This window comes from Chiloscyllium plagiosum, chromosome 11 (genome assembly GCF_004010195.1).
Source record: "Chiloscyllium plagiosum isolate BGI_BamShark_2017 chromosome 11, ASM401019v2, whole genome shotgun sequence".
NCBI lineage: Eukaryota > Metazoa > Chordata > Chondrichthyes > Orectolobiformes > Hemiscylliidae > Chiloscyllium > Chiloscyllium plagiosum.
Window position 1 is genome coordinate 42,411,889 of NC_057720.1, and position 25,533 is coordinate 42,437,421.

The window sequence follows — 25,533 nt, forward strand, 5'->3', positions numbered from 1 at the left end:
ACTTTTTGTCATTTACATAAATGATTTGGATGCGAGCATAAGAGGTACAGGTAGTAAGTTTGCAGATGACACCAAAATTGGAGGTGTAGTGGACAGCGAAGAGGGTTACCTCAGATTACAACAGGATCTGGGCCAATGGGCTGAGAAGTGGCAGATAGAGTTTAATTCAGATAAATGCGAGGTGCTGCAGTTTGGGAAAGCAAATCTTAGCAGGAATTGTACACTTAATATTAATGTCCTAGGGAATGTTGCTGAACAAAGAGACCTTGGAGTGCAGGTTCATAGCTCCTTGAAAGTGGAGTCGCAGGTATATAGGATAGTGAAGGCGGCGTTTGGTATGCTTTCCTTTATTGGTCAGAGTATTGAGTACAGGAGTTGGGAGGTCATGTTGCTGCTATACAGGACATTGGTTAGGCCACTGTTGGAATATTGCGTGCAATTCTGGTCTCCTTCCTATCGGAAAGATGTTGTGAAACTTGAAAGGGTTCAGAAAAGATTTACAAGGATGTTGCAGGGTTGGAGGATCTGAGCTACAGGGAGTGGCTTAACAGGCTGGGCTGTTTTCCCTGGAGCGTCAGAAGCTGAGGGGTGACTTTATAGAGGTTTACAAAATGACGAGGGGCATGTATAGGATAAATAGACCTGGGGTCGGGGAGTCCAGAACTAGAGGGTTTAGGGTGAGAGGGGAAAGATATAAAATAGACCTGGAGGGCAATTCTTTCACGCAGAGGGTGGTACGTGTATGGAATGAGCTGCTAGAGGATGTGGTGGAGGCTGGTACAACTGCAACATTTAAGAGGCATTTGAATGGGTATATGAATAGTAAGGGTTTGGAGGGATATGGGCAGGGTACTGGCAGGTGGGACTAGATTGTGTTGGATATCTGGTTGGCATGGACAAGTTAGACCGAAGGGTCTGTTTCCATGCTGTACATCTCTATGACTCTAAGCCAGATTACAGTCCAGAATCTGACCAATACTATCAGCTGGGATCACAATACTTGTCTTGCTTGGTAAATTGTCTTCAAGAGTGAAGTAATTACCATAACCTATTTTGGCAAGTGTAGTAGTAATTTTACACTTTATGCAATTATTTGTCAATACAATGGAAAAGATCCACAACAATTGATCATCACTTGGAGGCTGGATACCAACGTCAACTGCCTCCGATTGTGACTTAGTTAAGTGATAATGAAAACACCAGGAAAATACAATCAATCAATTTGCAATGGTTGGAAATATAGTTCAATAATACTTAGCTCGAAAACAATTTGCAAAGGGCTTTACAGAAATGTTTCAAGAAAATATATCAAAACCATTCAGACTTCAAAAAGCATAATCAAGCACATAAACAATGATAATTTTCTCAAGTCTGGAAGCATGAATGAACAAGAATCAAACTCAGGACAAAGCCTTGCAAGGAAAGATAATACCCTGACAGTTTTAGGATAATTAAAAACACAAGTAATGAAATATTTTGGAAATACAGACATTCTTGCATTTATCGAAAGCTGACTGCCAAGACCTACAAATAGCAACCAGATACCTGAGCAGACACGTGTGTTTTAGTGATGTCAATTGAGGGATCGTGGGCAAGACTGTAGGAAATTTCTTTGACTCTTTGTTTACATCCATCTTAGATGGAAGATAGGGAATCCGTTTAATAGCTTGTCGTAAAAATGGCACCAAGAGTACAGCATTCCTCAATATTGTACTTCAGCCTGGATTACACTTCAAGTCTCTGGAATGGCATCTGAGCCCACAATCTTCTGACTGAAGAGGTCAATGCTGAGACTAGGCAAATTCAAAGCAGCAACTGATTCAAATTATTCAGCACAAAGTGGGGAGAATTTTATGAAAATTCAACCATTTGGGGTAGAAAATATTAAGTTAGTAAAAATCTGAGACTCACATGATACAAACACCATTACTTACGGTTTTACTGTGATGTTTCCCTCCCAGCACAATCAGCCTCCAAATTTCCCCTCTCATTCATCTGCAGTGCATTCCAAGTCCCTATCTTACCAAGGCCCAATCTTCTCAACAGCCATGGGCTATCCCCTTGGTCCCTAGAAATTGCCTTGTACTACAGGCTTTCACTGACCAACTGTCAAGGAAGCCAGGTGCCAAAGTGGTTAAAAAAAAAATTAAAAACCTAATGAATTTCTACTTTAATTCAATAGATTCCTCTGCCTTCTGGTGTGTTGGAGGTCCCAGCTGCTGATACAGAGTCAGCTGTCTCCTACTTTCCCGTAAATATAGGGGCCAATCTGACTGTCGGAGAACAGCTTTGAATATCAACCCATGAAAACGTTTAACTGAAATACTGAAGTATGAATTTCCTTCCCCGTCTCTCCCCAAATAGAAATTCCCAACATGACAAAATTATTTGGATAAACCTCTTCCTCCAAAATGTTTTATATGAATCCTTTTGCTTGACTTCATGCTACAACTGAAGTTTAAACCTGCTGCACTGATTATACAGGACCTTGGAGAGGCCACAGCTTGAGGAGTGCATGCAGGTTTGGTCTCCTCATCTCACGAAGAAAATTATTGCTGCTGAGCGAGTCCAATGATGGTTCACCAGACTGATCCCCAGAATAGTAGGACTGACAAGAAGAAACACTGGATCGACTGGGCTTGAACTCAGTGAAATTTAGAAGAGTGAAGGGGGTTATCATAGAAACACAAAATCCTGATGGGACTGGACAGGCGAGATGCAGGAAGAATGTCCCAGATTTTGGGGATGCCGCAGTCTAAACTTAAGGTGTAAGCCATTCAGGACTGAGATGAGGAATAATTTCTTCACTCAGAGTCGTGAACCTGTGGAATTGTCTACCATAGAAAGTCGTTGGGGTCAGTACATTAGATGTATTCAAAAGGAAGGTGGACCTGGCCCTTGCAGCTAAAGGGATCAAGGGGTACAGAGTGAAAGTCGAAATGGGATACTGGAATTGCATGATCAGCCATGAACATGTTGAAAGGTGGTGCAGGCTTAAAGGACCGAATGGCCTACTCCTGCACTTTTTTTTCTTTCGATATGAAGTCAACATTCAATGGTCTTATTCGTCATTATAACACTCTATGTTATCATAACAGCAACGTAGTTGATACACAAACATTCATCATTATTACCACATGGTCTTTAAACTGCAATAACAGTTTCACCAGAAATAATCCAGAAACCAACATCCACAGGTGATGCAATTTACAACAACCCAATACACACTTACCCTGAGCTGCAGAGTATGACGAAGAATGGTTTCTTCTAACGCATGAATCCACTGCTCCCTCTCATCGGCATCACGAGCTGTAAAAATACACACAAAAACAGGAAACGTGTTAACACCTAAACAGATCCAATGAAAACACTACTGTTATAATTAAATGAAGTGATCTATTTACAGTTCAGTCCATTTGTAACTTGAGCTTGAATGAATATTTGGTCTTTGAAACAAGTACTTTTTCCAAGAAAATCTACTCCAGATTGCTGAAATTTACCCAATAGATGTTTATCCCAATTAATCCTGAAACATTCAGCTATGACCTTCCATGAGTCATGGGAAGGTTTGCTATTTTGAGACAGCCATTCAAGCTCCATACCTTTTTGTAATCAAACCACCTTTCATTGGCCTCTCCATCCACCCTATCCTTAACTATATTGTTCCTGAAACTCTTAACCCTTTCTTTATTATACTTGAATTTTCTGCAATTGACTCATTGCTTTGCAGTTTGTCTTCACTTCGATCAACCCCAACTCAATGACCAAAACTTCAATGCACATATTGTGTATCACACCAAACTTGCCCACAGATCACTGTTCTCCTTTCTGGCTTCAAAGTATGTTGAATTATAAATCTCCATCATTATCTACATAACCCTCCATGATCACAGCACACCCAATCTTTACAAACTTGCAAACCTGTGTCCCCCTCCTGCACCGACAGTTCTTGTGGTGCGGTGGCAATGCACCAAACTCTGAGCCCTGACACCCAAGATCAAGTCTCACCTGCTGTAGTATGTGACAGTACCTGATCTACTAGCAACAAAATCATCTCATCCTTCCTCTAAGAAATTCAAACAACCTCCATAAAATCTTTCTTTAACCAAGGTTTTGATCATTCATTTTAACTATGCCACAGAAGCTGCATCAGCTCCATTCTTTCCTAAGCAACATGAAAATGTCCACATAAATGAAGGTGGCTTTGGGAAAAAAATCTCCATGAAACAGTTAAAATACACCCACTATATTAGCTAAACACTACAAAAAACTAACTTCTATGATTCTGAACAATTATTATCTCTATTTGTACAACAGCTGCTGTTCAGACTTGTCATCTTGCCTAATACCAGCATCCAATAATCTCTAATGCACATGCAGATATCCTTCAAATTCTTTCCAATATATTCTTCCAAGCACCAAAGCGGACACCTGCATCAAATAAAGAAAATGCACTTGTATTGCACTATCTAGAGGTCTAGGGCCAAGAGACCCAGTGCATAAAAACATCACTGGTGAGGTTGATTAGAAATATACCTGTTCACATTGTATGTATACATAGCACTTTCTCGGGCTCTTGTGGTGCAGTGACAATGCGCCTAATTCCGAGCCCAGGATCAAGTCTCACTTGGTTTAGTGTGTGACAGCATCTCTGAAAGCTTAATAGAATATACCTGTACAGCAGTTTTCACATTCAATATGGATAGTGGAGCATCCCAAGTACTTTTGGCGTGTGTTCACTGTTGTAATGCAGAGAAAAACACCAATCAATCTATCCACAAAATCCCAAAATGTCAAGGAGAATATGATGTTGGTTGAGAGTTAAATATCAGCCAGGACATTATCTGAAGTTCACCTTTTGCAACTGTCTTCAATGACTGTTAGTATCTTGATTGATGCAAAATTTATCTATCTTTGGATTAACCTATGTAAGTTTAATGTTGTAATTTTGCACAACAGCTTTAGAATTATAACAAATCCAAATTAGCAGCTATTAGTAAATTATGAGTACAGTATCAATTTTGGTTTACGGCACGGTGGCACAGTGGTTAGCACTGCTGCCTCACAGCGCCAGAGACCCGGGTTCAATTCCCGACTCAGGTGACTGACTGTGTGGAGTTTGCACATTCTCCCCGTGTCTGCGTGGGTTTCCTCCGGATGCTCCGGTTTCCTCCCACAGTCACAAAGATGTGCGGGTCAGGTAAATTGGCCATGCTAAATTGCCCGTAGTGTTAGGTTAAAAGGGGTAAATGTAGGGTATGGGTGGGTTGCACTTCGGCGGGTCGGTGTGGACTTGTTGGGCCGAAGGGCCTGTTTCCACACTGTAAGTAATCTAATCTAATCTAAACTATTGATATTTTACTGGGATGTTGTTATGACTGGCTACTTCTAAAAAAATTTCTTTTCTATTCTACATATTAAAAAAGAAATTGGATGACCAATTAAGTGAGTATTTGCTGAATGGTAGCTCAAATCAGAAATGAACAAAAATGTCATCACACATCCAGAGATTAACATTATATAAAGATAAAGCAAAGCAATCGCAACAATTAATTATTTGATACAGACTATTTTTTGGCAACACATTTTCCTCTCATAAATTATTGACACAGGCGTTCAGATTCCACAAAACTCACAATGTGTTTACAAGAATAGTTGCATGCCAACAGCATAAAGAGCCATTGAAAGTCAGAATTAAGCGATCCTATGGCCAAGGGATCACATCTAGGTTCTGCAGTCCTGTCACATCCAGTCATGAATGGGATTGGACTATTAAACAGCTCAGTGGAGGAGGCGGCTCCACAAATATTCCTATCCTCAACGATGGAAGAGCTCAGTGCAAAAGATAAAGTTGAAGCATTCTAAGCAATTTTCTGCCATAAGTCCTGGGTGGATAATCCACCTCAGCCTCCTCCAGTGGTCCTAAGCTTCTTTGATGCTAGACTTCAACCAATTCAATTTACTGTATGTAATATCAAGAAATGATTGGCGGCACTGCCTAATGAAAAAGTTGGGGCCCTGACAATAGTCCAGAATAGCCCTGAAGACTTGTGCTCCTAAACATGATATACATGTTCCAGTATGGCTATAACACTGGCATCTACACAACATGGAAAATTGCCCAGGTGTGCCCTTTACGTAAAATGCAGAACAAATTCAAACTAACAAATTACAGCCCCCTATCAGTCTACTCTTGATCATCAGTAAAGTGATGGAAGGAGTCATCAACAGCACTATCGAGCAGCATCCACTCAACAATAACCTGTTCGGTGACTCCCACTTTCATCAGGGCCACTCAGCTCTGGATCTCATTACAGCCTTGGTTCAAGCATGGACAAAAGAGCTAAATTCCAGAGGTGAGTGGAAGAGTGACAGACCTTGACATCAAAGCCGTATTCAACAAAGTGTGAATTGGAATCAATGGATATTATGGAGGAAAATCTCCACTGGTTGGTGTCATACTTGGCTCATAGAAAAATAGTCGTGGCTCTCGGATCTCTCTGCAGGAGCTCCTTAGGATAGTGCCCTACTGTTACAACATGAAGGTGAACCCCTCTATTAATTAAAACAAACAACCAGAAAAAATGGCCTCACCGCGTCACTTGTTAAAATATGAGTGACAGAGAACTCCCAAATTCCAATATTTAAAGAAAATAGCAATTTATTCTTTAACTCTAAAAGTGAACACTAAACAACAACTATTCGCAACTCTAAGCCTCCCTTTCTCTTAACTGCTTACTATCTGCCTTCAACCCTATAACAATATACTGTTCCAATAAGACACTTAATAAAATTACATCAACTTAATTTCAAAACCACACAGTCACTGTCGTCTTCTGTGATTTCACTCTTCTGGCTGCTGGTTGCCCTGGGTCGTCTTCTTTCTTTTTACTGTAAGTATGTTTCACATGAGAGACTGTTTTCTAATTTCTTTGAGACCAAGATGTTAGATGGGCAATCAGCTCTCGATGAGTTTCTCTCTCCACAGAGGCATTCTTAGACCGATTTTCAAAATGTCTGCATTTTTATATTCCTTCACTATGACTGGGTCAAAATCCTGGAATTCCCTTCCTCACAGCATTCTATGTCAACCTACAGCACATATTCTGCAGTGGTTCAAGAACACAACTCACCACCTCCTTCTCAAGGGCAACTGGAGAAAGGCAATAAATGCTGGCTGCCAGCAATAGCCACATCCCAAGAGCGAATTTTTAAAATCTCAAAACACTAAAGAGAAATTAGACAGTATCGATCTTCTACCATTTTTGAGTATTGCTGAAGGTATTTTACCAAAAATGTAATCTTGCGCTCATCAAGATAATTTGCCTGAAATGCCAATCTAAAGGGAAGACAGCTATTATACCTTATGAGAAGAGAGTGCTCATTGGTAGATGTGCTAAATGGGAAATGCATCAACTAGCTTGTTGCTGACAATAAATTGTCAAGAATTGTTTACATTTTAAAACCAGGCAGGTTGACTCTGATGGGTCAATGTTTTGACCCAAGAAATTAACCAGAGAATGGCTGTCTCCTGTTGTGTTGAGTTGAAGTGGCATAATCCATATACATGTGCTTTCAGTCTGCAAAAAACAGGTACCTGTGTATTAACATACTTAGCTTTCAGTATGCACAAGTGCACCACACTGAGTCCAACTGATTATCCTCAAATGGTCGTCAGTATAATTCTGAGCACACAAGGATATTCAGTAAATATTGTCCATTTGCTGAATTACTGCTACAGCTGAATTACAGCTGTTTGACATTTGTTTTGAGTTTTCAAGCACAGAATGGATGATTATGGTCAGTACCATGCCTGATGCAACAGCCAAAGGGTTGTGCTGTTTGGTTTGGAGCTTCGAGGAGAAAGTGAGGTCTGCAGATGCTGGAGATCAGAGCTGAAAATGTGTTGCTGGAACAGCGCAGCAGGTCAGGCAGCATCCAGGGAACAGGAGAATCGACGTTTCGGGCATAAGCCCTTCTTCATTCCTGAAGAAGGGCTTATGCCCGAAACGTCGATTCTCCTGTTCCCTGGATGCTGCCTGACCTGATTTGGAGCTTCTACTAGCAGAGTGCTCTTTTCAACCTATTAGTACTCTCTTTGCACACAAAATAAATATTGTTTTCTCTTTACATTGACATTTCTTGTGAATTGTCCAAATGATCCCAAGCTGAAAAGCTTCAAACAATGTGTATTTTTGTCTACAACACTCAAGTTCTGGACTACTGAATGACTACCCCTGCACTACCAAAACATTGCTTATACTGAAAATTTGATACAAGTTCATCGAACTGAAACGTCAACTCTGTTTCTTTCTCCATAGATGCTTTGTGTCCTGCTGAGATTTATTGTTCAAGCCTGCTTTCCCATACCTCATTTTTCTGTTTTGTCGATCACGGATCAGTTGATAACACTTTCAACTCCATTTTAAAACGTGTGCTTTCAAGTTGCAGTCCAGAGACTTGAGAACAAAATGAAGGCGGACATTGCAATGCAGCACTAAGTCATAGGGTCATTGAGCAAGGAAACAGACTCTTCGGTCCAACAAATCCACATTGACCATGTTTTCAAACTAAACTAGTCCCACTTGCCTGCGTTTGCCCCATTTCCCTTGAAATCCTTCCTGTTCATGGACCCATCAAAATCCCTTTTAAACATTCTATCTGTACCTACATTGACCACTTCCTCTGGCAGTTCATTCCAGACATTAACCACTCTCTGCGTAAGAAGGTTGTCCCTCATGGCCTTTTTAAAAACTTTAATCTTCTCACCTTAAAAAATGCCCCCTATTTTTGAACTCCTCCACCATAAGGGGAAAAAACCTTTGCTATTCACCCTATCCATGCCTCTTGTGATCTTATACGCCTCTCTAAGGTCACCCCCTCAATCTCTTATGCTTCGGTAAAAAAAAATCCCAGCCCTATTTTTATAACTCAAACCATACATTCCCGACAACATCCTGGTAAATCTTTTCTGAACCCCCTCCAACTAAATAATATCCTTCATAGAGCAAGGCAACCAGAATTGCGCACACCACTCCAGAAGCCACCTCAATGTCCTGTTACAGTCTCAAATGTAAAAGATCTTGCGTCATGACTTTGAAAAAGTATAAAGGGAACAATGAAAGAGCAAACTTCCAGCATTTTTTGTTTTCAGTTCAGTCATAGAACAATGACCCATGTGACCTGACCAATATTTATCATTTAACAACAATTAGAGTTTGCCATGTGCAAATTTGCTCCCACACTTTTTCCATAAAATATTGATTACACTTCCAAAGTATATCCTAAGACTGTCATAAATGCAATATAAATACAAACTTTTCTTTATTTAGAATGTTGAGATGATTTTGTACTGACGACTGCTAACAATGTACTTCTTTTTCCAAGCAAGAACTCAACAAAGCATAATCCATTTAATGTCACCTTAAAAAGTAGCTGAGGCATTTTATCATTGGTTGCGCGGGTAGTAGCCCTCTAGTCATATGCTAATTAATTGGCCAATTAAGGGCATCAAGCATTCCTACTTATGGCTGTGAATAATTTAGCAACAGCTGAGCACTTTGTTAAGTGGCAAGATTGTCATGTGTACTCTGGTGGCCTCCTCCTTTGAGGCACCGCGGCTCGCCCGAAACCCATGCTAAAAGACCATCCCTATATTACAGCAATTCTCTTACCAGCACCCGACTGACTGGTCTGCGCAAGCCACAATCTCACATTTGTCCCTCGACTACTGCGTGCTTTTGCTTTCTATTCATTCATGGGATGTTGGCATCGCTGGCAAATCTAGCATTTATTCCTAATCTCTAAATGTCCAGAGGGCAGTTCAGAGTCAATCATTTTGCTTTGGGTCTGGAGTCACATGTAGGCCAGACTGGGCAAGAGTGACAGACATTTTCCCTACATGATATTATTGAACAGACAGGTTTGTACAACAATTGGAAACAGTTCGTGAACCTTGCTAGACTCCTAATTCCATATTTTATTTTATTAATTTGAAATTCCACCAACTGCCATGGCAGGGATTCAAAGCTGGGTACCCAGAACATTACCTGGATTTCTGAATTTATAATATAGCAATAAAAGACCAGTGGCCCCCTTAAGCAAGCTGGTCTTGGCCTACTACAGTCCAATCAATGGTCACCACTGCTGGCAGCAATACGGAGGCTGAAGGGCTGCTGGCCCAGTGACTGGTTGTTGGGGATGGCATAACCTCCCTTATAAGGGCTGAAGCCCTGACAGTCGGCAGTTAATGTAATGACGATTGTGAAATCAAATCGGACTACAAGGGCAAGACTCATTGGACGTTTTGGACAGTGGACATGACCGCTACCCACTAATCTGAAAATTCCAGCCACAGACACTCAAGCTGGAAATAAACATTAAAATCACACAGAGAAGGCATAATAAAAAGTAAGTGCAATAATTACTGCATTTTAAAAAATAGATAAAGGAGATCAAGAAAATAATTCAGTGTTTTCAAGTTATAAACTCAATTTCTCCTAAATAAATTTGAGTATTACTGAAAAATACACATTTTTCAAAGTTTTTTTTAATCTTGCACTTAAAGAAAATTCAGAAGAATACCAATTCAAAGGGAAGAACAACAACAACAACATTTTGTACTGCATGAGAAGAGAATGCTGATTGGTTGATAAACGGACTCTGTGTAAAAAGGCATTCCCATGGAGAATGCACCAATTAGTGATGAATGATTGTCAACAGCTAGAATTTGTTTAAATTTTAAACCAGGCAGCTGACCCTCACTGGTCAGAGCATTGCCCTGAAAAATGGACCAGCCAATAGTTGTCATCTATTTTCTTAAGTTGGAACTGGCACAATGCACATACATATCCCTGTTCAGTGCAAAGAATAAGGACCTGTGTATTAATATATGCAACTCCCAATATAACAGGTGCCTCTTATTCGTCACTCATTTGGTGCTGCTATCAAGCCAAAATTTAAAAGGGCATCAGAGATGTTAGCACTTAATTACAGCTCCACAGCAGCTATTGCTGCAGAACTCATGATCCCAAAATATTAGTTAGCGATCCCCAGTTTGGGAAGTCCTGCTGTAGAATATGTACATTCTTTCACAGAAATAATTATCTGCTTAACATTCAAGGATTTAACTATTTTCAGTAATCCCCTTTAGTAGAATTTCACCCAAAATATTTATTAAACACAACACCATTGCCACTGCTTCCACATAAACCAATGTTTCTGCAGCTGGAGCACTTTTTAACAACAATGCTAAAGGGCAATATTTCCCTTTTTTTTGTACTAAAAGTATTATGAGGTCAGCAACATTTTAATATCCGTTTTGAAGAATGGCAAAAGAAAATTCATCAAAAGTAACTAATTTCTGGTTTGGATAATCCAAGTTTAAGGAAGCTGAAACACATTTTTCCATATTTAATTTTTAAAAATATTTTATTTGCCTTTTCATATCTTAGACTTAAGGGCGCTTCAGTGTAGTACTTAAATGTGACATATTAGAACTAGAATTCCATTTTGTGCATCATTTCAACTGGCCAACCAAGCTTCACAAATGTTGTGCTTCTCATTTAGTTATGACATCATCTTACTGTGCTAACCCAGTATGGTTAACCAAGATAGGAGTAATATTCTCCCAGCAGAACTGTTGATTCAAAGATACTTCAAACCTGTTCAGCTCAATATCTAAGCCAATATATTTAAAATCCCCTGAAGCATGAAATACAAGCCTAAATTCTACTTTCATATTATTTTACTAAATATTTCTAAAATTCCATTGCCCCCACTCTATCAAATGGATTAAGATGATACCTGGAAGCTCAGCTTTTTAAGCCAATAAAACAAAGCAGAGCCAGCTATTAGTTAAAACAGCCTACGCCCAGCAAAACAAATATCACTGAAAAATAATGCGCCCTTTCAGTCCATAAACGCACTTGTTTACAGTCTACAGGTTCTCTTCAACACTGATAGTCTCTTTAGATGGTTTTAGAATCACTTTTGTCTCAGATATTTCACCCTGCAAAACCATGGATTTTATTTCAACTCATCTAAACTTGCATGACCATGGGTTGAAAAAGAAATACAAAGGCTTTTAGGATAACTTTGTGGAAGAGTCCACTCGAACATCTGCATGGTCCAATTGCTCTTAAAAACTGCTAGCAACTAGCCTTATAAGTCATATGTGCAAGGACCATTTCATCATAAATCCATTTATGATTAAACACTTGAAAATGTTTCCATCTATAACACCCTGTTACATTTTATCTTCAATATAAAAACAGGGGCAAATAAAAGGATCAAATATTAATTCATATGCAAGCCAGAAATAAAATTAAGATTTCTGTCTTACCTGCACACATTTAAGTTGTCAGAAGGGAACTATTTCAGGGACCAACCAATACCTTTACAAGACTTCTCAAATTATCCTCTCCAAAATGGGCGGCACGGTGGCACAGTGGTTAGCACTGCTGCCTCACAGTGCCAGAGACCCGGGTTCAATTCCTGCCTCAGGCGACTGACTGTGTGGAGTTTGCACGTTCTCCCCGTGTCTGCGTGGGTTTCCTCCGAGTGCTCCGGTTTCCTCCCACAGTCCAAAGATGTGCGGGTCAGGTGAATTGGCCATGTTAAATTGCCCGTAGTGTTAGGTAGGGGTAAATGTAGGGGTAGGGGTATGGGTGGGTTGCGCTTCGGCGGGGCGGTGTGGACTTGTTGGGCCGAAGGGCCTGTTTCCACACTGTAATGTAATGTAATCTAATCTAATCTAAAATACTCATTCCAAATATTGGTTTTCATTTCTTTGCTTTATTTTTCATTTACTTTTTTGAACTTATCTTGCCTAATAGTTTTTCCTAAATATCTCACTTATCAATTACTTGTCTATACCGCTTGATCGCTGGTCTTAGAAGTTTCATCACCTTCATTCATTTCTGACTATTCATTGTTTCTTCAATATTTCATTCTGATGTTTTACACCTATTTCAATATCTGCCCTTCATGCATTCAGTACTTGCCATTTCCTATTTTAGGAAATGTTTTACTGTAACTCTGTCTTTCTCATTCCCGCCTCCAAACACTGTAGCCATGCAAGTATGACTGTGCAGGAACATTAACAGATCCAGACTTGCCCTTGGTAGGGCACTGTTGGAAGGAATTTGAATTAAGGACGCACTTTCTTCAGATTAGTATTCCACAATCATCATGCAGTACAATCTTCTGAATTAGTCCCTTTGACATAAATCATAATGGAAAGAATCCACCTGACATTTCTCAAGGGGATTTGAAAATTCTGTAATCAATTTAAACCAAGATTTTGCGATTTAGTGGTTGAGGATCATACCATTTGAATAAAGTTATATCACTTGGTTAAGACATAATTCTTTACTTCTATTTCATTTTGTGAACAATCAGCCCATTCTTCCCCATTGCATCAATTCCAATGATACAAGATTTCAAAACAGAGCTTTGAGATGCCCTTTTTCTTTCTGCCCTGTGGACATGGTCACCAACCATGTTTGCCAAATTTCCCAAACTTCTTCACTCAACGCTTTCTCTCCCTCCCAGAAAACTGACAGGTCACCCTTGTACTCAGCTTCCATCCTACCAAGCACCACATTCAATTGATAATGTCATCACATATCTTCAATCCGATGCCACCAACAAATACATTGTCCCCTTCCCCAAGAGAGCATTTCCTCCATGATGCTCTGGTCCTCTACTCAGTCTTCACAACACCCTGTCCCCTTCCACAGCTCTCCTCATAGAAAATGCAGAAATAACACCAAGTAGTTTGCCTCTTATCCCACCATCCACTGCCCCAAAATATTCCATATGAGTGAAGCAATAATTTGCATATATACAATAAGAACTTCTTTCAATGTAATCTTCTCTATTTGCTACTCAAGATGTGGTCTCCTCTACATTGCAGAGACAAAGTACAGACTGGGCGGTCACTTTGCAGAATACTTCCACTCCAAATGGAAGCATAACCCCCAAGCATCTGGGCCTTGTCATTTTAATTCTCCACCTCGCCCTCAGGTTTTGATTGAGTGCTGCATCAAGAAGATCAAACAAAACTGACTGGCTAATACCAGAAATGTCGATTCTCCTGCACCATGCTGCCTGACCTACTTTTCCAGCGCCACACTTTTCACCTCTAACAAAACTGAAGCCAATTGGGAATCATGAAAACTCTCCATTGGATGGAGTCATGACCGAGTGCAAAAGAAAATGGCTACAGTTGTTGAACACCAATCATTTAAGTCCTAGGGTATCATGACAGGAGTTCCTCAGAGTAGTTACCTAGACATAACCATCATCAGCTACTTCATCAATGACATTTCTTCCATCATAAGGCCTGGTGGGAACACTTGCATTCTATTCAGCACTTGTTGAGACCCCATAGATACTGAAGGAGTTCATGCCTACATATAGAAAGACATAGATAACATTCACACTTGGGGTTATAAGTGACAATCAATATTCTTATTACACGAGTGCCACACAGTAACTATATCCAACAAGGAACAATCTAAGCTTCACCCTCTTGACATTCAATGACATTATCATCACTGAAACCCCAACTCACAAAATTATTATTGACCAATAACTGAACTGGACCAGCCATATAAATACTGTACATAATAAGAGGTCAGAGGTATGCAATTTATGAGTAAACTCACCTCTTGACTCCACAAAGTCTGTCCACCATCTACAATGGAAGTCAGGAGTGATAGAATATTCTCCACTTGCCCAGATGACTGCAGTTCCAGCAATACTCAAGAAAATTGACACTACTCAAGACAAAGTAGCCTTCTTGGGTGGCATCCTGTCCAACATCTTCAACATTCACTCCTTCATCACCAATGCTGTGGCAGAAATGTGCCCGTCTGCAAAGATGCAATGAGCAGCACAACAAGGCTCCTTTGACAGCATCTCTCAAAATCCACAACATCTAAAAGGACAGGAGCAACAATCTTTTTTTTAAATTCACTCATGGGCCAGCATTTAATGCCTCTCCCTAGTTGCCCTGAAGGAGGTGGTGGATGCTGCCTTTTTGAACTGCTCCAGTTCACATGCTGTGGGTTGACCAACAATGCTCTTAGGTACAGAATTCCAGGATTTTGACCCAGCAATAGTGGGGGATTTTGAGGGGATGCATGGAAACATTACCACCTGCACATTCCCCTCAAAGTGAGAGACTATCCTGACTTGGAACCATATCACCATTCCTTGACTGTCAGTTGGTCAAAGTACTGGAATACCCTACTAACAGCAACATAGGTTTATGTATAGCATATGAACTGCAGCAGTTCAAAAACAGGACTCACTATTATAAGGATGGATAATAGCTCCTGCACCCAATTTTAAAAAAAATTCTGACATGTGTCCTTGGTCTTCTGCACTGTGCAAGTGAGGATCAACTTAAGGTTTAGGATCAGCACCTCACCTTTCAACTAGGCATTTTATAGCATTCTCGACTCAGCACTGAATTCAAGAATTTCAGATCATACACTCCATCTTAGTTTGCTTTTCTCTGCTTTTTTTTTGCCAACAGCACACCACCTCTATGTACATCTTTTTATGTCTTTCCTTGTCCCATCTCCATTCCATTCAGCTCTGGAGGACCAACTGTTTTGTCATTGAATCTCTCCTACCGTTCACCCAAATCACAAACCTTGCTTTTGTCCTAGTTCCACACACACACTTTGATCAAAATCTATTATATCTGAACCTTTTTCTGGTTCTGATGAAAGATCAGGGATCCGAAATATTACTCCTGCAATTCCCTCAACACAGATATTAACTAACCTGCTGCAGTTCTCTTCCAGCATTTCTTGATTGTATTGTAATGCATTATTGTTAAGTCTTCAATGTTCAGTCTCCCTAAGTGCGAGTATCCAGACTCTGCTGTCCATATTCTAAAGTGCACTAATTCCTTACCTGCCCTCTCCTTTCAGCACTATATTGGTTGTCTTTCTGGCAAAGTCACAATTTTAACTTTCTCATCTTTGTTTTCAAATTCCCTCTCATGTCCTGTCCCTCATATGACTGTAACCCTTGTTACTCTTCTAAACTAGTCTCTAGAACATGAATAAATGCTCCACCATTACCGGTCAAACCTGCAGTTATATTGGCACAAATCCATGGAATTCACTCTATAAACCTCTATAAATTTTCTCTCCTTCTGTAAGATAATAGTTAAAAACCTACTGTTTGACTAAACATTTAAGTTTTCATGTCTATGTGGTTTGGTATCAATCATTAAGTGTCTTGAAGCACATCATTACATTAAAGGTAGTTTATAAATGCAAGTCGCTATCATTGTTGTGACATAGGTGAATGCAGTTTCACTTTTACAGTGCAAGTATAGCAGCAAATTGATTTTGATTTTGTCATTTTGATTCTGTTGATTATTATATGCTGGAGACAAGTGGTCTTCTCCACTGTCTTAGGAACCATGACCTAATGCCCTCAATAATTGAGTATGTCTACATTGTACCTCCAATTTGAAACAAAGCAAATGTTTGTCAACGTGCTCCACAGTTATTGTGTGAACTTATCCAATGATTTGTTTGAAACCTGTCATTGTAGAGCTTTCTTTATATTCTCGGACCTGCATCAGTTATATAAATATCAGGCCTTTTATATGAAATCACCTATTAAGGAAGGCTTTGACAAATTTGCCAACAGATGATTCGGACTTAAAATATTCACAGTGATGAGCAAAATATTCGGTGCCCCAATGCCTGCAACAATTAGAAAATGTGCCTGGTTATGGACATTTTGCTTAATGGAAGTGGATGTCAAACACATTTTTGAATCGCCATCTGATCTGGCTGTTTCAAAACGGCAGTGTCAGACATCATAAAAGATTATTATTATTATTACTATTATTAATCTGCTAATTGGTTTTGCAAAGAGCTTGTGCCCTATTGCTAGCTCTCAGTTGAAGCTTTAAGCAAAATACCTCAACTATTCAGAAGCTACAACATCATTCTTATCAAATTTCATTGCAAATTAAATTGATTAATAGTTTTGAACAATTTATGTAATCCATTTCTAATATTCAAAATTGATACAGCAAACTTGCAATCTTGTTTCACAATGTCATCCCCAACATGTTAATTATTTTCAGCAATTTGCCAATTAATTAAAGCACAAGATCACAGTTTGAATTCAAGTACAAACCAGGATTGATCTGAAGAAAATAGAATGGAGAATCAATTTTTAGTGCTTTATAAATCTAAAACATGTATTATTAATTTTGTCCTCTGCTCACCAAATTTAAGTGTGACACCTGTGACTGCACAATATCTATCAATTCCTTGAAGTATGGGTTCTAATTTATGCCTGCTAGTTGTATACAGTTCTTCAAATGGGTTCCTGAAGGGTGGGTACAATATTCACTCTTGATGACCTTTGTTTGGGAGAACACTGTTTCCACATACTCCTGAAAAAGTCAAAATAAATACTCACTTTTAAAGCAAAGGATGATAGAAATGGGTGTTTTCTCTGCTTAAATTCCCAAAATCTGCTAATCCTTGACTGGACTTTCAACTCCATATTTTTTTGTCCAGTCATTACCTCCAGATTCACTGCTTTGTAAATCAACCACCAAATGGAATTTGGTTGAAGGAATGGATTGGAGACAAAACATAATGACCTATTCCAATACATCCAACTTCTGAAATCACCTGCTGATTTCCTCTACTAACCTCCTCAGGGGTGCACACAGCCTTCTGCGTAGAATCACTTCCTTTTACCTTGGATTTTTTTCCCCAGTAATTTCTCCAGACTCAGGAAGCTTTGCAGCTTTCCATTTATTTATTTGGATCCACAGAGGCAGTTTCAATTTTAATTTGCTAATATCTTTGACCTTTTTAGTAAATCACAGATAGTAAGTCTATCCCTTAGAATTTTTCTTATTTGTTGGAGTCTATTATGCACTATAATATTCCCTTAAATTTTGCTGCTGCATCTCTAATAATCTCTGAACCTAAATTGCCAGTTTGCTTTTGCTGGCTGTTCACAGCCTCATAATTGCCCTTGTTTAAAAAGTAGCAGCCTTAACCCATACTCATGCAATGATTTTTGCATGAAGTTGGACCCTTCAACTTCATGCAAAATTCAAAGTATGGTCACTACTACCCAGAGGAAATTTCATCATGAGGCATGTAATTAATCCCATCTCATTGGTCAAAACCAGGTCTAGTAAAGTTGGTTCTCTGCCGGTTGGTGCCATAATGTGCTAGTCTAAGAAACTGTCCTGAAAACATTCAATGTATTCCTCATCTAGATTACTTTCTTCCCCATCTCACTGCTCCAATCTATATGTAGGTTAAAAAACACGGTGGCTCAGTGCTTAGCACTGCTGCCTCACTGCATCAGGGTCCCAGGTTAGATTCCAGCCTCTGGTGACTGTCTGTGTGGAGTTTGCACGTTCTCCCGGTGTCTGCGTGGGTGTCCTCCGGGTGCTCTGGTTTCCTCCCACACTCCAAAGATGTGCAAGTAAGGTGAATTGGACATGCTAAATTGCCTATAGTATTTAGGTGCATGAGTCACGAGGGAAATGGGTCTGGGTGTGTTGCTCTTCGGAGGGTCGGTGTGGACTGGTTGGGCCAAAGGGCCTGTTTCCACACTGTAGGCGATCTAATCTGAAAGCCCAATGATAATACCTATACTCATGACGAACGCCCATTGTTTCTTTCTTGATATCTGGTCCTACCAGTTATTTTTAGGGGTCTGTACACAACTCCCACAAGTTACTTCCTGTCTTTATCGTTCCTTCTCTCTAGTGAGACTGCTTCTATACCCTGGTTTCCTGAATTTAAGTCATACTTCGCTATTGTGCTGATATCATCTTTAATTAACAAAGCCACTCCTCCACCCTTTTCTCGGATGCTGCCCTTCCTAAACGTCACACCAATTACCCTTCAATTTTCTGGTCCTAATATGGGTCATACTACAGCCATGTCACAATAACGGTCACTGGATCATACTTTGTGCTTATTTTGTACTACTAGTTCATCTGTTTCATTTCAAATGCTACATGCATTCAAATGCAGTGCATTAAGTTTTATCCTTTTATTACTTTTCTTACTTCTCATCTTAACTAATTTACTCTTTGGTCTGTATTCTTCTTCCTGTCATTGTTTAACATTTGCCACACCTGTGATTCACCACAACTTCCCAAATTTGGCCCCACTACAGAGGAACCTCTATTCTCCAAACAACATGGGCGGACACTATTTCGTTCGGATAGTTGATTATTGGCTTAATTGATTCAATGTCTCTCCTCTTGGGCTCGGAGTTTCCTGAAGCTTCCTTTTGTCCTCACTCTACCTGCCTTGTTCCCTCACCCTGTTTCAGGATTTGTTTCTGAGCAGAGACACACTCCTGGGAGCTGCAGCACTATTGAAGCCTCCTGCACCAACCCCCCACTCCATCAATTAGATCAATGGGATTGTCACAGTGAGCACTTGCTATATCCACTTCCCATTCAGGAGGCAAGGCAACAACACACAGCACGCAAGCCCCCACCCACCCTCTCCTGCCCCTGTCCGCTCCCGATCCGCCACTCAATCCCCCCGTCTGCCCCCGCCCCTTACCACCTCCACTCCCACCCCCCCATCCAACCCCACCCCATGTTCACCACCACCTGCCCTGCCTGCCCCCACCCAACCCCGTCCAAACTCTGCCCACCCATTCACCTCTGCCCCTCTGGGCCTGCTGGACTGGACAACAGTAAGACTGCTGCTGTCTTTGCAGAGTGAATCTCAAAATATCACGTACACACAGATACACACAGCTTTTAACTGCAACTTTTTGACAGGTACCACCTTTGCCCTGCACTGGACAATGTTGGAGAGATTATCTGGGGAAGGGTGTTTGGTGTATACCCCTGTGTAGAACTCCAGGGAAAATGTGGGGGGAGAGAGGGCGGGCGGTCGGTCATTTGGAGATGGTGCCTGGGCTCCCACCAGTCCAGAACTGTTCTCGGCAGCATTTCAGTAAGCCAAGTTCACTTTTATTCATTGTAAACAGAAGACGCAATCAGTGTTGAAACACCTCTTTGATGTGATGTTTCTATTGGGACCTCAAAATCTTCTTCGCATAAACCTAAATTCGGATAATTGATATTCAGTTAATCAAGGTATTTAGTTTAAAACTCTATGTTCCTCATTATGCACTTGACAAGAACACCAATCACAATACAGCTCAGGTGTAAGCCATCCAAATGGTACAGAACCCACTTTTCCATTATTAATATCAGTGTCCCTCAAACTAGAACTCACTTCTCCCATACCAGTCTTTTAGTTATGCATTCTTTCTAACCTGGTTTACCCTCTGCCAATTTGCAAGTGGCTCAGATAATAATTCCGAGATTATGAACTCTGCAGTCCTGCTTCTTAATTTGGTGCCTACTTCCTCATACTGCTATGCAGAACCTCTTGGACCACAACAGGATGCTCCCCCTCCCACTGCATGTTCTTGACCAGCTCAAAAGCAGATATCTTGAATCAAGGCATCGTGCAGGCAACACAGCCATCAGGATTCATGCTCTTTCCTGTAGAGAACACTATCTCCCAACTATGCTGTCCCAGTTTACCATTACATTCTTTTGGGCTCCCTCTGCTCGAATAATGGCTTCCTTTCCATGCTACAATGGTCATTTAGATCATCCTTATCACAGCCCCTGCTCTCACCTAAACAAGCTAAGAGAACCTTAAACCTGTTGGACAAGTGTACAGACTGACACCTCTACACTCCTGTCCTTTGGATTTCCTTTCCTGCTTCACTTACAATCACACCTTCCTTTCCCTGACTACTGATCATTTCATGACATCCTATGCTAAGAGATGTGACTACAATCTGGCACAAAGAATCCAGGTAACTATCTCCCCTCCCTGATGGATTGCAGTGTCTAACGTTCAGCCTCCTGTTCATAAATTGAGCCAAAGCTACTTGTACTTCAAACGCTTAGTTCAAAATGTGTTTGCCCAAAATCACAATGGTTTCCTTGAGTCCCCACACACTACATACAGTACCTGCGCTCCTATTCTTAATGGGTTTTTAAATTAATTATTATTATGATCCACTTCTGTTGCTTCTTAAGTATTGTACTAACTTTACTACCAGTGTGTACACCGTGTTAACCCTTAGAATAGAATACAAAGGTGACTACTACTTATCAATCAGTTCTCATTTCTGTATCAACATCACTCATTTCTGTATCAACATTCTTCAGCTGCTTTGAAGAATACTGGGGTTCCCGAAGGGGTTTAGCTACTGCTCCAACTGAGCTTGATCGGTGCCTTGCCCCACGGGCTTTTAATCAGAAAACTTCACTGCACCTTTCATTTTCAGTTTCACTTCACTCCGTTCCCCTGCTGCTCGGACTGAGCTCCTCGTATTTGTGTGGCATAAATTTCAAGTACCACACATTAATCCAAGTCTGATTATTGCCCAGGTCCAGCTGCACCCTCGGCATGTATTTCTTAATTATCTCTGAAGGGATATGCATTATTTGGTCACTTAAAGTATATTCATACTTTCAAATCCAAATTTTCATGCCAACTATGTAAAACCAGAAAGCTCTTAAAATAGTGGGTACACTAAGAAAGAAATTCAATTTATGCAAACTAAACTGACTAAATAATCAACCAGAAAGTTCAAGAGATTCACAACTTGTATTACCTGATCAACATATTCAGAGATGTTACACATTTCTGTAGCAGTTGCAGATGAACATAGGCCTCCTCGCAATAAGGCAGAACATTATCACTGTGCCACAACAACATAGAACATTACACCGCAGTACAGGCCCTTCAGCCCTCAATGTTGCACCGACCTGTCATACCAATCTGAAGCCCATCTAACCTACACTATTCCATGTACGTCCAATGACAACTTAAATGCACTTAAAGTTGGCGAATCTACTACCGTTGCGGGCAAAGCATTCCACACCCTTGCTACTCTCTGAGTAAGGAAACTACCTCCGATGTCTGTCCTATATCTATCACCCCTCAATTTAAAGCTACGCCTCCCCGTGCTCGCTATCACCATACTTGGAAAAAGGCTCTCCCTGTCCACCCTATCTAACCCTCTGATTATCTTATATGTCTCTATTAAGTCACCTCTCAACCTTCTTCTCTCTAACGAAAACAGCCTCAAGTCCCTCAGCCTTTCCTCCCAAGACCTTCCCTCTATACTAGGCAACATCCATGTAAATCTCCTCTGCACCCTTTCCAAAGCTTCCACATCCTTCTTATAATGCAGTGACCAGAGCTGTACACAATACTCCAAGTGCAGCCACACCAGAGTTTTGTACAGCTGCAGCATAACCTCATGGTTCCGGAACTCGATCCCTCTATTAATAAAACCTAAAACACTGAATGCCTTCTTAACAACCCTGTCAACCTGGGTGGCAACTTTCAAAGATCTGTGTACTGGACACCGAGCTCATCGACACTCCCAAGAATCTTATCATTAGCCCAATACTTTGCATTCCGGTTACTCCGATCAAAGTGAGTCACCTCTCACTTGTCTGCATTAAACTCCATTTGCCACCTCTCGGCCCAGCTCTACAGCTTATCTATGTCTCTCTGTAACCTACAACATTCCTCGTCACTATCCACAACTCCACCGACCTTAGTGTCGTCTGCAAATTTACTAACCCACCCCTCTATGCCCTCATCCAGGTCGTTTATAAAAATGACTAACAGCAGTGGACCCAACACTGACCTTTGCAGTACACCACTGGTAACTGGACTCCAGGATGAACATTTCCCATCAACCACCACCCTCTGTCTTCTTTCAGCAAGCCAATTACTGATTCAAACTGCTAAATCTCCCACAATCCCATTCCTTTGCATTTTGTACAATAGCCTACTGTGGGGAACCTTATCGAACGCCTTGCTGAAATCCATGTACACCACATCAACCGGTTTACTCTCATCTACTTGTTTGGTCACCTTCTCAAAGAACTCAATAAGGTTTGTGAGACACGACCAACCCTTCACAAAACTGTGCTGACTATCCCGAATCAAATTATTCTTTTCTAGATGATTATAAATCCTGAGAACTTTTTCCAATACTTTACCAACAACTGAAGTAAGGCTCACTGGTCTATAATTACCTGGGTTGTCTCTACTCCCCTTCTTGAACAGGGGAACCACATTTGCTATCCTCCAGTCTTCTGGCACTATTCCTGTAGACAGTGACGATTTAAAGATCACTGCCAAAGGCTCAGCAATCTCCTCCCTGGCTTCCCAGAGGATCCTAGGATAAATCCCATCCGGCCCAGGGGATATATCTTCTTTCACACTCTGCAGGATTTTTAATACCTCTATCTTGTGACCCTCAATCACACCTAGTCTAGTAGCCTGTATCTCAGTATTCTCCTCGACAACACTGTCGTTTTCTAGAGTGAATACTGTCGAAAAATATTCATTAAGTGCTTCCCCTGTCTCCTCTGACTCCACACACAACTTCCCACTATTATCCTTAATTGGCCCTAATCTTACTCTCGTCATTCTTTTATTCCTTAAACACCTATAGAAAGCCTTAGGGTTTACCCTGATCCTATCCACCAACAACTTCTCATGTCTCCTCCTGGCTCTTCTGAGTTCTCTCTTTAGGTCTTTCCTAGCTACCTTGCGCCCTAATTGAGCCTTCACATCTCATCCTAACATAAGCCTTCTTCTTCCTCTTGACCAGATTCCACTTCCTTCGTAAACCACGGCTCCCGTGCTCTACAGCTTCCTCCCTGCCTAACAGGTACATACGTATCTAGGACACACAGGAGCTTTTCCTTCAATAAGCTCCACATTTCTAATGTGCCCATCCCCTGCAGTTTTGTTCCCCATCCTATTCTTCCTAAATCTTGCCTAATCGCATCGCAGCTGTAACTCTTGCCCAGTGGTATACACCTATCCCTTTCTATCACTATCACTAAAGTAAAAATAACAGAACTGTGATCACTATCACCAAAGTGCTCACCTACTTCCAAGTCTAACACCTGGCCGGGCTCACTACCCAGTACCAAATCTAATGTGGTTTTGCTCCCTTGTTGGTGTCTACATACTGTGGTTTTGCTCCCAATTTACCGCAACAAAAGAAAATTTAGAAACTCAAAACAGTCAAACATTTTTAAAAAGTACTGAACTTTGCCACAAATGCCATTGATAGATAACTGCACGATACTTCGATGTTAAGCTTGGAGTTGCAAACAAACTTTGCAAATTGGATCTCCCAAGTGTTCTATTATTCTATACAATTCAACCTGAAACAGGAAACTGAAAGCAAACTTAGATGACCCACGACAGGATGGTTTTGTTTCTCATTCCTGATCGTTATCCAGTCATGTCTAATCAAAGCTTATGATTAATGAACATGACACAAAAGGTGGCTAAATTGAATGAATCAGCAAAACAATAATTAAATCATCACGCAAAACCTGTTAGCAACGAGAGATTGGCTTATTTCTGCTTCTAAATACATCCATGCTATTTGTCTCAACTACTCCTTATGTTCCAGATTCTTACCACTCCCTGAGTAAAGTAGTATCTCCAGTATTCTACACAAGATTAATTATTAACAGCCTTATAGTTCTAACTTTTGATTTGACAAGACGACCAAAACGGTTAACAGAATTTCAGGTATGCATATCAATGTTATTGAATCCTTTATTAATATAAAACGATCTATATCATCACCCCTTCAGCCTTACCTGTTGTGGAGAAAAGAACTCAGTGAATTCAGTCTTTTTTGAAACTAACAACCTTATAATTCTGGTATTGTCTTGTGAATCGTCACCTACATCAAATTTTTTCTGAATCTTCTCTTCTAAGAACAGTAACCCCTGTCCTCTCTAAGACTTCAGAATGGAGAGAGATTAGGCATGCTATAATGAGTGGCTGTGGGGGGAGGGGAATGCTACATTGATGACTACATTGGCGCCACCTCGTGCTCCCACGAGGAGGTTGAGCAATTCATCAACTTCACCAACACATTCCACCCTGACCTTAAATTTACCTGGACCATCTCTGACACCTCCCTCCCCTTCCTGAATCTCTCCATCTCCATTAGTGATGACCGACTTGACACTGACATGTTTTACAAACCCACCAACTACCACAGCTACCTGGATTACATCTCTTCCCACCCTACCTCTTGCAAAAATGTCATCCCATATTCCCAATTCCACCGCCTCCGCCGTATCTGCTCCCAGGAGGACCAGTTCCACCATAGAACACACCAGATGGCCTCCTTTGGAGACCGCAATTTCCCTTCCCACGTGGTTAAAGATGTCCTCTAACGCATCTCGTCCACATCCCGCACATCCGCCCTCAGACCCCACCCCTCCAACCGTAACAAGGACAGAACGCCCCTGGTGCTTACCTTCCACCCTACAAACCTCCACATAAACCAAATCATCTGCCGACATTTCCGCCACCTCCAAAAAGACCCCACCACCAGGGATATATTTCCCTCCCCACCCCTTTCCGCCTTCCGCAAAGACCGTTCCCTCCGTGACTA

General features: G+C 40.8%; 1 protein-coding gene across 2 annotated transcripts in view; it reads right to left on the reverse strand.

Moving 5' to 3' along the window:
- The window catches only part of osbpl9 (oxysterol binding protein-like 9), a 172,236-nt gene that overhangs the window by 144,165 nt on the left and 2,538 nt on the right, over positions 1-25,533 (reverse strand). For both annotated transcript variants that reach the window (XM_043699210.1, XM_043699208.1), the window contains exon 2: positions 3,233-3,309. The gene's annotated coding sequence lies outside the window, so the exon portion shown is untranslated. The remainder of the gene's footprint in view (positions 1-3,232; positions 3,310-25,533) is intronic.